General features: G+C 37.8%; 1 protein-coding gene across 1 annotated transcript in view; it reads right to left on the minus strand.

Moving 5' to 3' along the window:
- The window catches only part of UPK1B (uroplakin 1B), a 41459-nt gene extending 36181 nt beyond the window's left edge, over positions 1-5278 (minus strand). Inside the window, exon 1 of the mRNA XM_077117561.1 lies at positions 5154-5278. The gene's annotated coding sequence lies outside the window, so the exon portion shown is untranslated. The remainder of the gene's footprint in view (positions 1-5153) is intronic.
- Positions 5279-19156: the final 13878 nt, after the last annotated feature.

Below are 19156 nucleotides of genomic sequence, written 5' to 3' on the forward strand. Positions count from 1 at the left end.
TTTTTATGGTTGAATAATTCTGTTGTAGGGACACACCACATTTTGTTTATCTGTTCATCAGTTGATGAACATTTTGGCTGTTTCCACCTTTTGGCTATTGTGAATAGTGCTGCTATGAACATTTGGTACAGTTTTTGTGTGACCGTATGTTTTCAATTCTCTTGAGTACATAGCTAGAAGTGGAATTTCTGGGACATACGTTTAACATTTTAAGGAACCTTTTAAGGACATACATTTTAACCAGACTGTTTTTCAAAGTGGCTGCACTATTTTACAATCCTATCAGTTGTGTCGGAGCGTTCTGATTTCTCCACATCCTTGCCAAAGCTTGTTATTTCTGTCTTTTTTTATTTCAGGCATCCTACTGGGTGTTACTCCACTATTATTTGTATATTTCCCCCAAATTCAGTGCTGCAGTCACACCATTTTCTAGAAATCCTATCTTGATGTATCCCAGACCTGCAGAGTTCTCACCTATCCTCAGGGACTGGAAGTGGAAAGTATCAATGTGCAAGCCAAAGTGAGAGCAGCATTTCATAGTCTCTCCTCAGCTACTTGTATTTTAGAGGAGGTTGGCATCTAGAGGACCTAAAAAGTTGCCGCCTCCCCTCAAACAACCACAGATATCAAGGGACCCAAGTGCAGGCTTCCAGAGAATCACAATTGAGTCTAGTGGGCATGGTCTAAGGATGAGCATACTGGATTTAGCATCAGAATGCCAGGGTTCAAGTCCCATTCTCATCTCTCCTTACCATGTAATCCTGAGAAAGGTTATTCTTAGTGTCTGTTTCTTTTTTTATAAAATGGTTGAAATACAACTTGTTGGATGGGGTCGCTGTGATCACTAAATAAAAGAAGTATGTGGGACTGGTTGGCAAGCACTAAAATTATTTACAAACCTAAGGAAGTATTAATTGCAACCAGAGGATATTTAGGAAGGGTAGGGTGTTGGGCTGTGGTTTTGCTTAATGCTCCAATGACTCCTGGGGCCTAGAAAGGAGGTTTTAATGGTGACTGGTCCCAAGGCCAAGGGCTCTTAGGTTGAGGTGGCGCAGTCACCCCTCCCTGCTAGGCTGCCCCGTTGCTCAGGGCTGCAGTGCTAGAGGGGCCTGGAGGTCTTACACAAAGATACCGATCTGTGCTGCTTTTTACTTTCCATGGATGGATTCATGGAAAAAATGCTTTTCTTTGAGAGAGGAACAAAAGTTTCCCAGCAGTGTTTGGGGTGTGTCTAGAATGAGGGAGGGGACCTGTGCACATTCCACCAGCATTCCCTGAGAGTTTGCACTCTCAATTGGGCCTCACCCCTCTGGTTTTGTCCAGCTCTGAGGCTTCTGCATCAGCCTGTGTGGTGACGTGAGGAGATGACTCTGGAGGCCCTCCTCTGTGCTCTCACTGCCTTCTCCCCACCCCAGAAAATACCTGGAGGGACTGCTTCTCTGCTCCCCTTGTGCATTTTTCCCTCTTGTATCAACCTCTCTCCCTTCCCTTCTAGCCCACATTTTGTGTGTAACAGCTATTCCAAACATGTGGCCTTCTGAAACTTCCTTGTGTTGTTATTCTAAATCGGTACTTCCCTCGTATGTATTAGATTTCTTTACGTGGCCAGGCTAGAAGAAGGAAGCATAGTGTGCTGGTTTGAAAGTTGTTATGTATCCCAGAAAAGGCCATGCTCTTTTAATCCATTCCTGTGGAGGCAGACTTATTGTGGGGGGGACCTTTTGGTTAGGCTGTTTCAATTGAATGTGACCCACCCAAATCAAGGTGGGTCTTAATCCTTTACTTGGAGTCCTTTATGAGAGGATAAAAGGCAGAAAAAGTGGAGAGACCACACAGAGAAACACCCAGAGAGAACTAAAGAGAATAGCCCAGAGAAGCAAGCAAGGACACATGGAATCTGAAAGCAACAGAAGGACCAGTAGATGCAGACCATGTGCCTTTCCAGCTGACAGAGAGACCCCGGATGCCAGCAGTCTTTCTTCAGAGAAGGTGTCATCCTGCTGATGCTTTAATTGGGGCATTTTCATGGCCTTAGAACTGTAAATTTGTAAATTAATAAAAACACCTTGTAAAAGCCAACCCATTTCTGGTATATTACATTTTGGCAGTGTTAGCAAAGCGAAACACATGGGATGAGGCAGACTTTAAAAAGTAGGAAGTGATAGAGGGCAAAGGGCAGAGTAGTGGCTTTTTCCTTCAGATACAGAAACAATATTGCTTCAGACTGAAAGTGTGCAACTCATCTCAAAATATTTTCCATGAAAAGGCATAGCCTCCTGTGAGCCTCACCCTATGAAAAAACTACCCAGGGACCTGGCACCATGATGATTTACTCAAATTGCTCAACACCTTGGGAGTTTCTTTGTTTTGAAAAGTGTAGATTTTAGAAAGGCTGGAGCTTTAATTCTGGTTGTTTCTTTTTCTCTTATGCCTTCATTTGGTTTCTTTTCTTATAAAAATTATTCAGATCCATAGTGCTGGTGTTTCCAGACACTGAATAGGTCTAAAAACAATTTCTTGTAAATAAAACCAATTTTCAAAGCAGAAGAAAAAGAAGTGAGATTCATCCACCAAGCATGAGATCAGTTTTTCAAATTCATTACCTTTTCACTCATTCAAGTTCGTTGTACCAAAGACCACAGAGACCACACCTCAAACTAGCTCATGCTAGAGAAATTTAGATTAACAAAAGGGGGAAAAAAAAGAAAAAAGAAGAAAGGGGAACAGGAAAGGAAGAAACCAAGAAACACAATATGCTTTTGCCTTAGCCTTGGCCCTGAAACCCAGGACAAAAGCACATGGTTGTATGGCTAAGGGTTGAGAGCACAGGTGGGTGTGGAAATTTTAGATCAGTTCTGTTGCTGGTCTGCTTAAATTTAAGGTAGGATGAGTCCCTGGGAATGATGAAAAAAAGAGCTTGTTCCCTTGGCCATGACATCCACAGCTCACAGTACCATCAGTTTTTCCTGCTTTGAAGGTCTAGATCTACACTGAGCAATACAGTAGCTACTAGCTGCATGTGAGTAGCTAGATTTAAATCAGTTCAAATTAAATTAAATGAAAAATTCAGTTCTTTTGTTGCCATAGCCACACTTCGAGTGTTCGACAGCCACACGTGCTAGTGGCTCCTTATAGAACATTTCCATCTTTATGGACGTTCTATGGTGCAGTGATACTCTAGACTCCTGGGATGATCCCAGAGTCCACCTGAAATCAAGGACTACCATATAAGCAATGGCTCAGGCACTTCAGCTGAGTGCGGACCTCAGGAGTGAGCCTTGCCAGCCTCAGGGCAGGAACGGTATGGAGAATACTTGGAGGAGGTGAGATTACAGTACCCCCTCATGAATGTGGTCTCTGCCCCAGCTAGGGAATGGAGGCCCATCAGGACTGAGGGCAGCCTGTGGAGCCATCGGGTCTGGAATCCAGCAGCAGGATACGGTGCATTCTGGGGCTGATTGCTGTTTGCTTTGGTTAAGAATGCACTCAGGAGAGGTTAAAAAAGAAATTCTAAGATATTACTTATTTTTCTTGACTAGATGCTATCTATGGTTCCCTTTGAATTTAAGAGTCTATGATTCTTCCCAGGTACTTTTTAAAAATAAGTAGGTGAGCTGATTTTTAACCTGTGATAGCAGAAAGCAAAAAAAAAAATAGTCTGTTGTAGCAGAAAACAAGAATTTTTTTTCCTCGTTGAAAAGGTTTATCAAAAGGAAAACATCTCTTCACAAGGCTTATATAATCTAAGATATATATATATATATACTAAGTGAATTTTTTCTTGTTTTGCTTAGCCATTCAACTCAGGCAAAAAATGGACAATAAAAATTATCTTTAATTTCACAAGGACATTTATAAAAGACCTAAAATTCAAGATGCTTAAAAATATTTAAAACTAGTTAGAAGTGGGGTTTTAGGTATATATAACAATATATGAGGGCAAAAATAGATTTTTAACTTGCTGACCCTCACAGATCAACAAATTGGTGAAGAATAAAAATAAATTATATAAAAGTAGCATTGTGTTGATAAAGCTAATTTATTTTTTTATCTGAACACTATTTTATTGAGATAAATTTCACATAACATTCACCATTTTCACCATTTTAAAACGCACAGTTCAGCGGATTTTGTTGTGCAACTCTCACCATTATCTAATTACAGAACATTTTCCTCACTCCCAAAAGAAACTCCACACCGATTGTTGAAAAAGTGATCAGACATCGAGCAGAGATATGAATGAGGCTGATCTGGGTAGGACTAAGGTATATCAGAAGACTGGGTAAGGAATGGTATCGCCCATATCTTAAAACTTCAACTTCTGTGTGAGACTAAAGGGAGAGATGTTTATTTGGTGCAAGATTTATATTTTGGGTAGTGAATTTCCTAATTTAATTTGTATGGTCAGTTTAGCTGAACACCATAAGTACATGGACTCTTTAATAGGGCGTGAGATTGTGTTGGTTTGCCCAGGTAGGTATGATGCCACAACAAATCCCAGAGTGATTTAGACAACGAATAAAGAAGTGAATCTAATTTATTGACTGATGTGAACAGACACAATTATTAAGCCAAACTGTTTGCAGAGAAAAATCATGAATAAATTGTCTCACAAATCTCATTACTAGTTGGCAGGAACAAATGATTTCTGACAAAACCAGGAAACGTTCTTTCTGCTAAGCTAAGAAACAGTGTATTAAGAAAGAACGTGACCTGTTTCCTTAAGTTTTCTTTTCCGTTTCTGACTCCAAAAGGAAATTGGAGGTCTACATAGGTTTATATGAGATTTAATTGGGAGATACAGGGTTTCCCAGGGTTCTAGGATTTTTCTTGGCCTTTCTGTGAGGAAATTTGAAGTTGAAATCAGGACAGACATCAATTGCAATCAGAACAACATCCTCAGAAAAACCTTAACCCCAGTGCTGAGAATAGGACGATATCAAAGATTTCAGGAAAGCAGTTTAAATAGTTCAAAGTAAAAGAGAACGTAACAATCACAACATCCTAGATTACAAAAAAATAGAACGCTCTGTTCATCAGGGGTGTAACTTCTTCCCCTTTCCCTTTCTGACCACCGCCTTCCCTCCCAGGGAAGCAACCCAACCATTCAGAGTGCAGTGGGTTTCTCTGCAGAGTGAAATCAGTCTACTCACAGAGCCCTCTCCTGGTCTCCTTGCTGTGCTGGTCACTCTGAAATCTGCACTGGCCTGAGGTGCTTTTCTACCCTGCAGCAATTCTTCAAACTTCTGGGAGTAGGAAAGATGGGCTGTGATTGGGAGGATCTCACATGGGTTGAACCTGGTGCTGCCTGAGCCTGCCTCACTCATGTCAGAACTGGCAGGACTCTTCCAGTCAGTGGATTTCTGCTTCTTTGGTATGTGGTGATGCTGACAGATAGGAGCACTGGGACGAGGCTCAGCTCGGTACTTATCTGGATGCCTCCTAAGTGTGGACTTTACTTGAACACGAACTCAGATTTTCATTTTTATTATTTTTCTTTTTTCTTTTGATTTGATTTGCTTTTATAAGTGTTACTTGATCCTTACTTCTGCTTTCATGTATTGCAAGGTCTGTCTATTGCCTTGGCTGCTCATAGTGATGTGGGTACATGTTTACCTGTACAGGGTCACATCCAGCTTCAGTTTCTGTAATATATCGGGTTATATTCATGGGAATAGTAATTGCCCAAGTTGTGCCACTGTAGATGGTTCAAACACTAATAAGGGGAGGGTCAAGAAACCTGGATACAAACAGACTGGAAGGAATTTGAACATAGAGAGAGGGCTCGGATAATTATCTCATATTGAATTTGTCTCTTCCAATCTCTCCCCTTCCCTTCCTTCCTCCTTTGCTTTTTTTCTTTTTTAATTTAAAATTTTTTTTAAACATAACATACAAACACAAACATTCTTACCATATGATCATTCCATTCTTGGTATATAATCAATAACTCACAATATCATCACATAGTTGTATATTCATCACCATGATCATTTTTAAGAACATTTGCATCAATTCAGAAAAAGAAATAAAAAGAAAAAAGAAAAAAACTCATACATACCATCCCCTTACCCTTCCCTCTCATTGATTCCTAGTATTTCCATCTACTCAATATATTTTAGCCTTTGTTTCCTCTATTTTTTTCTATACCCCTTATCATTCCTTTTCATCAATCACTAGCATTTCAATCTACTAAATTTATTTAAACATTTGTTGCCCCTATTATTTATTTTTAATCCATATGTTTTATTCATCTGTCCATACTGTAGATAAAAGGAGCATCAGAACAAGTTTTCACAATCACACACACAGTCACATTGTGAAAGCTATATCATTATACAATCATCTTCAAGAAACATGGCTACTGGAACAGAGCTCTACAGTTTCAGGCACTTCCCTCCAACCTCTCCAATATACCTTAACTAAAAAGACGATATCTATATATAATGCTTAAGAATGACCTCCAGGATAACCTCTCGACACTATTTGAAATCTCTCAGCCATTGTCTCATTTCTCTCTTCCCCCTTTTGGTCTAGAAGGTTTTCTCATTTCCTTGACCCTGAGTCCCAGCTCATTCTAGGATTTCTGTCCTACGCTGCCAGGAAGGTTTACACCCCTGGGAGTCATGTCCCATACAGAGAAGGGGAGGGCAGTGAGTTTGCTTGTTGTGCTGGCTGAGAGAGAGTAATAAAAGGTATTCTCTGGGGTGGCTCTTAGGCCTAATTTTAAGTAGGCTTAGACTATCCTTTGCGGGGATAAGTTTCCTATGAACAAACTCCAAGATTGAGGCTCGGCCTATTGATTTTGTTGTCCTCACTGCTTGTGAGAATATCAGGAATTCTCCACATGGGGAAGTTGAATTTTCCCTCTTTCTTGCCATTCCCCCAAGGGGACTTTGTAAATACTTTTTAATTCACTGTTCAAATCACTCTAGGATTTATCGGGGCATCACTCTGGATAAACTTAGAAAATCTCATGCCCTACTCAAGGTTCCATGTACTTACGGTGTTCAATTAAGCTGCCCACATAAGTTATATTGGGAAATGCACTAGTCAAAATATAAATTTTGTACCAAATAAACATTTTTTGCTTTAGTCTCACTCATAAGTTAAAGTTTTAAAATATGATTAGTATGTATTTTCAGCACCCTGCAGTATTGACATTCATTTTTCTTTCTCATGCAAAAGCATTTTTTAATTTGTACATTTAGTCACTTCTCATTGCACATTCTATGCATTCCTAGATTATACCATCTCAGTTTTTATCGTCTATCTTTCCTTCTGATTTCATTTGTGCCCCTAGCCCTTCTCCCTCTATCATTCTCACATTCAGTGTACTAACATTATTGTATTACAGTTAGGTAGTATTGTGCTATCCATTTCTGAATTTTTACAATCAGTCCTGTTGCACAATCTGTATCCCTTCAGCTCCAAATACCCAATATCTACTCTATTTCTATCTCCTGATAGTTTCTGTTCTTAGCTGAAATTCTACAAGTTCATTCACTAATGTCAGTTCATATTAGTGAGACCATACAGTATTTGTCCTTTTGTTTCTGGCTAATCTCACTCAGCATAATGTCCTCAAGGTCCATCCATGCTGTTACTTCACAACTTTATTCTGTCTTACAACTGCCTAATATTCCATGGTATGTATATACCACAGCTTGTTTAGCCACTTGTCTGTTGATGGACATTTGGCTGTTTCCAACTCTTGGCAATTGTAAATAATGCTGCTGTAAACATTGGTGTGCAAATGTCCATTTGTTTCCTTGCCTTCATGTCCTCTGAGTAGATGCCTAGCAATGGTATTGCCAGGTCATATGGCAATTCTATACTTAGCTTCCTGAGGAACCGCCAAACTGCCTTCCACAGTGGTTGTCCCATTTTACATTCCCACCAACAGTGGATAAGTGTGCCTCTTTCTCTACATTCTCTCCAGCACCTGTTGGAGTTTTTCTGTCCTCCTTTGCTTTTTTCCTTTCTTTCTATCCTTTCCTTTCTCTGGAGCCACCATATGTCATATACAGCACCAACATTACTTTAATGGCTGAATAGAATATCATGACATCTATGCTTCACAGTTGATTTAATATGGTATAGGGAAGAAGTAAGGGCAGTAATGTTAGAATTTACTGAGGGTTTAATCAATAGACTGGGGAGTTCCTCAAGGATTAGCACTATTCCTGTTACAGGTTAGTTTCTTCAGGATGCAGATTGTGAGATATGAGTTTAGTGTGCAGTATATTTATTAGGCAGTGCCCTTTGTATTAAAACCCTTAGAAGGGAGAGGGAAGAAAGAGGATTGGGCACAGATAGAATCTGAACTGTAATGCAGGCAAAACATCCTTAGCTAGCCTTTTCCCTGGAGCTCTGGACCCAAGACGGCCATAGTAACTGTTCTTTATTGTGCTTTTCCTTAAACAGTCCCAGGATCAGGGTCATCCTTGCAAGGTGTCTTTTGGTAGTTCAAGCAATCTTTAAAGGGGGCTGACAGCCGGAGGTTGGAGACTACCAGTACTAGCTACTGAGCAACGAGTCTTGAAGAGGGGTCTAATTGGGGTATATTTGTGTCCACCATAATGCTTTTTTCCTCTTCAGATCTTCAGGGTCTAGTTAAATAAATGATAATACTTCAGTAGAAATCTGTGCAACTGTTTAAAATGATGCCATAGAAAAATATTTAATGAAACAGAAATAGGTTCACTTATTTATTCAACAAATCTTTATCGAGAACTTGATATGTCAGGCATCTAGTAGGTGCTAAGAGTGAAAAATCAGGTTACAAAAGTTTGTACAAATTGATGCATTTTTATTTTTTAAAGGGATATACATATGTACATGAATTAAAAAGTTAGGAAGAATGCACAGTAAACGTTAACAGGGTTATATCTGGATGGTGGGATATGGGTGACTTCTTTTTCTTTTTTTGTAGTTCATTTGTTTACAAAGGATCTATATTACAAATATAAAAAGGGAAATATGTTACTTAAAACAGGTATTATTCAGCAGATGAATATGTGGTATAAAGAAAATGTGGTATTTACATACAATGGAATATTAATCAGTCATAAAAAGGAATGACATCTGATATATGCTACAACATGGATGAACCGTGAAAACATTATGCTGAGTGAAGAAAGCTGGACACGAAAGAACAAATAGGGCATGATCCCACTTATATGAAAAATCTAGAAAAAAAAATTCATTGAGACAGGAAGTGGGTTACAAAATAACTGGCAGAGAAGGAGAGAATGGGGAGTTATTGCTTAATGGGTAGAGTTTCTGTTTGGGGTGATGAAACAGTTTTGGTAATGGGTTATGGTGAACGTAATGCAACACTGTGAATGTAGTTACTACCACTGAACTGTAAACTTAAAAATGGTTAAAATGGGAAATTCTGTTATATGTTACCACAATGAAATTAAAACAACAACAGGTGCTATTCTAGAAATCTGTGATAAAGTAGAAAGGAAGCAAACAAGGACATTTATTTCTACTCACATTTTAAGTATTTTATGTGCTATTATTAGGATTATGTGGGGAGAAAAAATAAGCCTCAATCTTTTCAAAGTAGATAATGTGACTACAAAGCCCAATAACAAGAGACAGGAGAACAGCTAAGAAAAGGAAGATCAATTTCCAGATACTAACTGCTACTGATTAGGTTGAGGAATTTCAAGTCCCTAATATATAAGCATGGTAGGTTTATTTTTCCAATAATTGATTTCTGTGAATCTCTCCTTTCTCTCCGGGTAAGTGGCTCTCTTAACTACATCTTAGTGTGATTCCAAAGCTTATCAGTGAATTCTTATTGTTAAAGTTCTTATTTCAGTTAGAAAGGTGTAGGTATTTTTCTTCCTATTACCACAATTTAGATTTTGTGACTCCAGGGCGGTCCAAGAGAAGGAAGGAGAGTATTCTCTCCAAGAGCTTCCTTCCCAATTCCCTATATTTACTCCTCTGAGAGGGAAATAATGTCATCTTACATGACTGGTTTTGGAGATGCTGCTGTCGCTTTCTGTTGGTCACCACCATCATCTAGCTCATTTCCAGCAACCTCCATGTAGATAAGAGTTGGTCTAGAGGTCTAGCTGATGAGAGTTCTCACTCAAGCCCAATCAGCTACCCTAGGCACCAGAGGTTTCTTAAGACTTGGTGACACCTACTTGCTGTTCTGCCCCATCGCTGGTTTGCAGTCAGTCTGTATCCTTCAATCTCCTACAATCCAAACTCCAGTTTTCAAACTGGATCCATCTTCTGTACATCTCAGGAACCTGGAATTCAAAGGGGCATGTGTATCCCCTTTCTGCCTGGCCATGCCACTGCACCATCACCCCCGTTGCTTTTCTTTCTCCGTGGTAGTTCCAAGGTAAGTTAACAAGCCTGGTGACTAGTGGAATATCTAATTGGACTAAAAGATGTTGGTCCTATGTGTACCTTCAAACTTTTCAACTTTCAAGGGGGCTTCCCTCTCTCATCTTCGGGAAAGGGAGCCAATATAATATTTCTCTTCACAAAAATGTACTTCCTAAACAGATGATTTTATTTAAATCCCATTTTATTTTTAAATGGGGATGGGATGAAGTTGTAGTGCAAACTGGGTGGGAAAGTGAACAGCCTCAAATCCTGATATTCTTCGAATTAAGAAGGTGGATGCTTATCGCCTTTTGCTCTAGTCATCAATTTTAGGAAAAAAGGAGAGAATACCCCTTAGCTCCTGAAACCATGATGCCTACTACATTTTCAGTATTTACTAAGTTCTGGTCCCTGTTAAATTCACTCTTCACAATAACCCTTTGAGGCATATACTATTATTAACTCCATTTTACAAATGTGGAAGCTGAAGGTTTAAGAGGTGAACTTGCCTGTGTTTGCCGAGCTATTTTAGGGTGGGATTCAGGTCAGCCTGTCTTCACAACCTGCACTCTTAATGACTAGTCTAGGCTATTTGAGTCTGGCTAGATAATCAATGTAACTTTTTAATGGTACTGAATTTTTAAATTACTAATTTGATTTTTTCTATTAACAGTTTAATGAGGTGAATAGAGAACAGTATATTTTTAATGGGATATAGAAGAAATCATTTTCTGCAAAATTGGTTTAAAAGTATGTCTGTTAACGGGCGGGCCATGGTGGCTCAGTGTCAGAGTTTTTGCCTGCTACACCGGAGAACCAGGTTTGATTCCCAGTGCCTGCCCATGCCAAAAAAAGAAAAAAAAAAAAAGTATGTCTGTTAGGGCATCCAGGCTCCATGCAGCATAGAGCTAGGCCACTAATTAAAGCTCAGCTTCTATAGTAAAAGCAACTGAGGCAAATCTAGCAAAATATGTTCCTGAAATGGCAGGTCCACAAAATTCTTCAGTGCCTCTGAAAATCATTTTTCCTTCAGCTGGTCTTGGCTTTCTTTGCAAATTTTCCTGGACAATATAATTCGAGTTTTGTGACCTTTATCAGGTCCTCTCTCTTATTCAGCAATCATTATGCTCAAGGTTAATTGAGATTCTTATATTCCCTTCAGCTTCTGGTCCAGACCGGGAGATAATGTTTAACTCAGTTTATATTAAGGTCACTACAAGGTGATTTCTCAGAGCAAGTCTAGACCTCTCCCAGGAAAAGTGACATCCCATTATTAATAGACTCTTACAGTCAGGACTTTAGAGTTAACTTTTTCACCCAATGAAGAATAGCCTCTATCGACCTGCTATTAAAGGAAAACTCTATTATTGTATTTATTGTAGAGATACTGTTGAAGATGTTGTTCACAGCCTTAGGTGTTGGGTTTAAGAGGTCCCAAGGGAAATATTATCTCTTGTCTTAGTATCTAAATAATTTACACTTTTTCTAAGCAGCTCTTTCTTTCTTTCTTCTTCTTTGAATCTATTGGACACTGTAAACTTTTAACCAAACTCAATATCGCCTCCATTCTCACCATTCCACTGAAACTGTTTGTCAAGTTACAAACAAACACCTCTGTTTTGCCAAGCCCAGTAGGCACTCTGTCTTCATTTTACTCAGCCACTCGGCAGTAACTGATACAGCTGACTACTCTCTCCTTTCTGTAATACTTTCCTTTCCTGGCTGTTATAATACCATGGTCTCTTCATGTTTCTCCTATTTCTCTGGCTGTTCCTTCTTAGTCCCCATTGTTATTTCCTCCTTGGCCTGAACAATAACTTATAAGGCTCTAGGGCTTAGATCCAGTTTTCTATTCTGCATCTAGCTCTGAAACTACACTTCCATTAGAAAGAGTCAGCCCTGTCCATTCATTTCTACCACTTTCTGGTTAGAAGTTAAAAATGATAAAAACTCAATTTCTCTCTGGATTTAAGGGTAATAGTAAGAATTCCTGGTTTTCCTTTTCTTATAAATGCTGTTGTGTTGACCTGCTTTTTCCATGGAACTGTCTTTTTCTTTCCTTGGCCACCAATTTTTGAAATACCTTGAATTAGGTTATGCCTTCTCTTAATTCGTTATTTTGTAAATATGTATACCTTTGATTTTTTTTGTTGTTTATTTTACTTGCTCTTGGGGGCATAAGATTCTGCAATGTAGCTTAAATCCACCCTCTTAATCAGAAATATTCTGTCAGCTTTTAAAAACATAAATCAGACTTTGTTGTTCTTCCTTTATTGGATCCATATTCCTAACATGACTGACCAATTGCTCTTCTCCAACTTGGTTAAGTACTACTTTCATTTTAAGTGTGCTCCACCAACATGGCTTTTACATTTGCTATTCCTTAGAGTGAAAATGCATTTCTTCCAGCTGCTCACAGGTCTGCCAACTTGCCACCACCTTTCAGGTGCAGCTCAGCTCTCACTTCCTCCAAGAAACCTTTCCAGATTGCCCTACCTAAACACCAGACCTTTCCACTCCAATTACTTTTTCTCATATCATCATGTTTTATTTCTTTTGTAAAAATAATCACTGTCTGGCATTAACTTGCTTATTTATTTCTTGCCTTTCTTTCTCTGTCCTTGCTGCCTCCTCCAAACTAGAATAGTTATTCTTACAATGTTTTCTCCAAATAATTGATGTGAAAATTAAAGCATAGGTACACAGATACCTGGATCTATATTTGTCCATATCCCTATTACACAAATATAATTAGACCCAAGTGAGAACAGACACCCACACTATATACCCACTATACCCACTATATACCCACAACTTAGGACACACACACGAATAGATGGGTCTGAATAGAGTTAATACAGAGATTAGTTACATAAGAGGAAAAGAAGGCAGATGGAGGAGAATGGGTGGATAAAACTGAGAAGGAATTATGAGTCAAGAAATGATAGGAAGACAGTTTAAAAAATAAAACACAAGGCAACAGTGGCTCAGTGGCAGAATTCTCGCCTGCCATGCTGGAGACCTGGGTTTGATTCCTGGAGCCTGCGCATGCCAAATAAATGAATGAATAAATAAATAAATAAATAAAGCATATGTGAGAGAAAAAAAAGAGTAAAACAAGAAGATTTACAAAGAATAGGGGAAATAGGAACATAATTCTCTTGGAAGGTTTGGGAGCTCTTGTTTTAGTTGTTTCTGAGTTCCTTGCTATTCTCTTTCTCTCTGCTCTGTCATAAGGTGAAACTTGAAACATTAACTTCCACATTTATTCCCCCTTTTAACACTTTTATTGATAAAACAACATATAAACATGAACATTCTTAACATATGAATATTTCATACTTGGTGTGCAATCAGTGGCTCATAATATCATCTCATAGTTGTATATTTATCACCATGATCATTTCTTAGAACATTTGCATCACTTCAGAAAAAGAAATTAAAAGAAAAGAGAGGAAACTCATACATACCATACCTCTTGCCACTCCCTCTCATTGACTACTAGTATTTCCCTCTACCCAATATATTTTAATATTTGATCCCCCTATTATTTATTTATTTATTTTTGTTTTTTATTTTTGCATGGACAGGCACCAGGAATTGAATCCGGGTCTTGGGCATGGCAGGCAAGATCTCTGCCTGCTAAACCACTGTGGCCCACCCTATTTATTTTCAATCCATATTTTTTACTCATCTGACCATACCATAGATAAAAGGAGCATCAGATACAAGGTTTTTACAATCACACAGTCACATTGCAAAAGCTATATCATTATACAATCAATTTCAAGAAACATGGAACACAGCTCTACAGTTTCAGGCACTTCCCTCTAACCACTCTAATACACCTTAAACTAAAAAGGGGATATCTATATAATGCGTAAGAATAACTTTCAGGATAACCTCTTGAGTCTGTTTGAAATCTCTCAGCCATTGACACTTTATTTTGTCTCATTTCTCTCTTCCCCCTTTTGGTCGAGAAGCTTTTCTCAATCCGTTGATGCTGAGTCCCAGCTCATTCTAGGATTTCTGTTCTATGTTGCCAGGGAGGTTTACACCCCTGGGAGTCATGTCCCATGTAGAGAGGGGAAGGGCAGTGAGTCTGCTTGCCGTGTTGGCTGAGAGACAGGCCACATCTGAGCAACAAAAGAGGTTCGTTGGGGGTGATTCTTAGTGCTAATTTTAAGTAGGCTTAGCCTATGCTTTTCAGGGATAAGTTTCATATGAATAATCCCAAGATTGAGGGCTCAACCTATTGATTTGGTTGTCCTCATGCTTGCGAGAATATCAGGCATTCTCCACCCCCATTCTTCTTCTTTTTTTTTTTTTTTTAAAAGCTTTATCTTTATTGTTATATAGTTCATGTACCATAATATTCACTTTTCTAAAGTGTAAAATTCTGTGGTTTTTAGTATATTCATAGAGTTGTGGAACTATCACCACTAATTCCAAAACATTTTCATCCCTCCAAAAAGAAACTCCATACCCATCAGCTGTTATTCCTTAAATTCTCTACCCTTAATCCCTGTTAACCCCTAATCTACTTTATATCTTTATGAATTTTCCTATTCTGGATATTTCATATAATGGAACCATGCAATATGTAGTCTTTTGTGTCTGGCTTCTTTTACTTAGCATAACGTTTTCAAGATTTGTCCATGTGTAGTTTATGTATCATTATGTCATTCCTTTCTACCACTGCTGAATAATATTCCATTGTATGGCTATATCACATTTTTTATCCATTCAATTTTTGATGGACATTTGGATTGTTTCTACCTTTTAGCGATTATAAATGCTGCTGCGAACATATTTGTACAAACTTTTGTGGGGGTGCATGTTTTCAACCGAGGAGTAGAGTTGCTGGGTCATATGGTGACTTAATCTTTTGAGGAAGTGCCAGACTGTTTTCTAAGGCTGCTGAACTATTTCCCCACCAGCAGTGTGTGAAGACTCTGCTTTCTCCACATCATTGTCAACACTTGTTATTATTTGTCTTTCTTATTACAGTCATTTCAGTAGATGTGAGGTTGTAGCTCATTGTAGTTTTGATTCGCATCTCCCTAATGGCTAATGACTTCACATTTATTCTTTAAATAAAAGGAGTGGGACAGTCCAGGAAAAATGGGTTTAATAGCTTCAATTTTTATTTCTGGGAGGAGATCAGGGTGGGTGAGGAATGCAGTGAGGGAGGGTAATCAGGATTGTTCAGGTAAAACAGTATGTTACTACTGTTAACAAGAACATGACTAAAATAATAATAGTTAATGGTTCCAGCAACTGTTCTAAATGCTTTTACATATATTATCTCATTCAGCAACAATTCAGACATTCACACCTTATGTATATATGAATAATTCCTCCGTCAGAAATATTCCTGGAGAATTCCTTCAAGGGAGAGCATATCTTTCAAATTGGACCCCCTGACATTGACATTTTATTTTCCATCCAATTTTTATTCTTCAAGGTCAGCAGTATACTCTTTATCAGTTCTACTCTGAGATGGCCAACTCTGGGACTCTTCTTCCTTTTCCATTAGACAACGAATTCCACCAAGATTCAAATCTTTAGTGTTTACTCCTGGCCTGGGATTACTTCCTACTAATTTAGGGACGAAGAACTGAGTATACATTTGGCTGAGTGATCTTCTAAACTTGATGCCCGTAGACAGCCTAAATCACTGCAAGTGAAGTTTGGTCTCCATTTTCCCCCTTCCTTTCTCTGCCAAATATGTTCATGGCCTTCTTATCAAAGGTCAAAATGACAGCTGTGAAATGCACCACAGAAAGCTAATGGAGGGGGCTGAAGATTGGTTTGGTATTGTCTGATTTGTTCTGTTTTAGAAACACATTAAAGCAGTCTGGAATTAGGGCTGAACACCTGTGAACTAAGTTCAGTACTTAATTTCAGATGTTGTTGATAACCTTTGCAGTTTTGACCATGATTAATATTGTTGGCCTCTTTTTATTTATTTTATTCATTAAACATACCAACATACAAACACAAACATTCTTACCATATGATCATTCCATTCTACAAGTATAATCAGTAATTCACAATATCATCACATAGTCGTATATTTATCACCATGATCATTTCTTAGAACATTTGCATCAATTCAGAAAAAGAAATAAAAAGACAACAGAAAAAAATCATACCCCTTACCCCTCCCTTTCATTGATCACTAGCATTTCAATCTACTAATTTTTTTTTTAACATTTGTTCCCCCTATTATTTATCTATTTTTAATCCATATGTTTTACTCATCTGTCGATAAGGTAGATAAAAGGAGCATCAGACACAAGGTTTTTTTTTTTTTTTTTTTTATTAATTAAAAAAAGAATTAACAAAACAATTAGAAATCATTCCAATCTACATGTACAATCAGTAATTCTTTTTTTTTTTTATTAATTAAAAAAAGAATTAACAAAACAATTAGAAATCATTCCAATCTACATGTACAATCAGTAATTCTTAATAACATCACATAGTTGCATATTCATCATTTCTTAGTACATTTGCATCGATTTAGAAAAAGAAATAAAAAGACAACAGAATAAGAATTAAAACAATAATAGAAAGAAAAAAAACAAAAACAAAAAACCTATACCTCACATGCAGCTTCATTCAGTGTTTTAACATAATTGCATTACAATTGGGTAGTATTGTGCTGTCCATTTCTGAGTTTTTATATCCAGTCCCGTTGTACAGTCTGTATCCCTTCATCTCCAATTATCCCTTCTCTTTTTTCTTTTTTTTTTTTAATTAACGGAAAAAAAGAAATTAACCCAACATTTAGAGATCATACCATTCTACACATGCAATCATTAATTCTTAACATCATCACATAGATGCATGATCATCATTTCTTAGTACATTTGCATTGGTTTAGAAGAACTAGCAACATAACCAAAAAAGATATAGAATGTTAATATAGAGAAAAAAATAAAAGTAATAATAGTAAAATCAAAACAAAACAAAACAAAACAAAACAAAAACCTATAGCTCAGATGCAGCTTCATTCAGTGTTTTAACATGATTACTTTACAATTAGGTATTATTGTGCTGTCCATTTTTGAGTTTTTGTATCTAGTCCTGTTGCACAGTCTGTATCCCTTCAGCTTCAATTACCCATTGTCTTACCCTGTTTCTAACTCCTGCTGAACTCTGTTACCAATGACATATTTCAAGTTTATTCTCGAATGACCGTTCACATCAGTGGGACCATACAGTATTTGTCCTTTAGTTTTTGGCTGGATTCACTCAGCATAATATTCTCTAGGTCCATCCATGTTATTACATGGTTCATGAGTTTATCTTGTCTTAAAGCTGCATAATATTCCATCGTATGTATATACCACAGTTTGTTTAGCCACTCTTCTGTTGATGGAGATTTTGGCTGTTTCCATCTCTTTGCAATTGTAAATAATGCTGCTATAAACATTGGTGTGCAAATGTCCGTTTGTGTCTTTGCCCTTAAGTCCTTTGAGTAGATACCTAGCAATGGTATTGCTGGGTCGTATGGCAATTCTATATTCAGCTTTTTGAGGAACTGCCAAACTGCCTTCCACAGTGGTTGCACCCTTTGACATTCCCACCAACAGTGGATAAGTGTGCCTCTTTCTCCGCATCCTCTCCAGCACTTGTCATTTTCTGTTTTGTTGATAATGGCCATTCTGGTGGGTGTGAGATGATATCTCATTGTGGTTTTGATTTGCATTTCTCTAATGGCCAGGGACATTGAGCATCTCTTCATGTGCCTCTTGGCCATCTGTATTTCCTCTTCTGAGAGGTGTCTGTTCAAGTCTTTTTCCCATTTTGTAATTGGGTTGGCTGTCTTTTTGTTGTTGAGATGAACAATCTCTTTATAAATTCTGGATACTAGACCTTTATCTGATATATCATTTCCAAATATTGTCTCCCATTGTGAAGGCTGTCTTTCTACTTTCTTGATGAAGTTCTTTGATGCACAAAAGTGTTTAATTTTGAGGAGTTCCCATTTATTTAGTTCCTTCTTCAGTGCTCTTGCTTTAGGTTTAAGGTCCATAAAACCGCCTCCAGTTGTAAGATCCATAAGATATCTCCCAACATTTTCCTCTAACTGTTTTATGGTCTTAGACCTAATGTTTAGATCTTTGATCCATTTTGAGTTAACTTTTGTATAGGGTGTGAGAGATGGGTCTTCTTTCATTCTTTTGCATATGGATATCCAGTTCTCTAGGCACCATTTATTGAAGAGACTGCTCTGTCCCAGGTGAGTTGGCTTGACTGCCTTATCAAAGATCAAATGTCCATAGATGAGAGGGTCTATATCTGAGCACTCTATTCGATTCCATTGGTCGATATATCTATCTTTATGCCAATACCATGCTGTTTTGACCACTGTGGCTTCATAATATGCCTTAAAGTCAGGCAGCGCGAGACCTCCAGCTTCGTTTTTTTTCCTCAAGATGTTTTTAGCAATTCGGGGCACCCTGCCCTTCCAGATAAATTTGCTTATTGGTTTTTCTATTTCTGAAAAATAAGTTGTTGGGATTTTGATTGGTATTGCATTGAATCTGTAAATCAATTTAGGTAGGATTGACATCTTAACTATATTTAGTCTTCCAATCCATGAACACGGTATGCCCTTCCATCTATTTAGGTCTTTTGTGATTTCTTTTAGCAGTTTTTTGTAGTTTTCTTTATATAGGTTTTTTGTCTCTTTAGTTAAATTTATTCCTAGGTATTTTATTCTTTTAGTTGCAATTGTAAATGGGATTCGTTTCTTGATTTCCCCCTCAGCTTGTTCATTACT

Source organism: Tamandua tetradactyla, chromosome 10 (genome assembly GCF_023851605.1).
Source record: "Tamandua tetradactyla isolate mTamTet1 chromosome 10, mTamTet1.pri, whole genome shotgun sequence".
Lineage (NCBI taxonomy): Eukaryota > Metazoa > Chordata > Mammalia > Pilosa > Myrmecophagidae > Tamandua > Tamandua tetradactyla.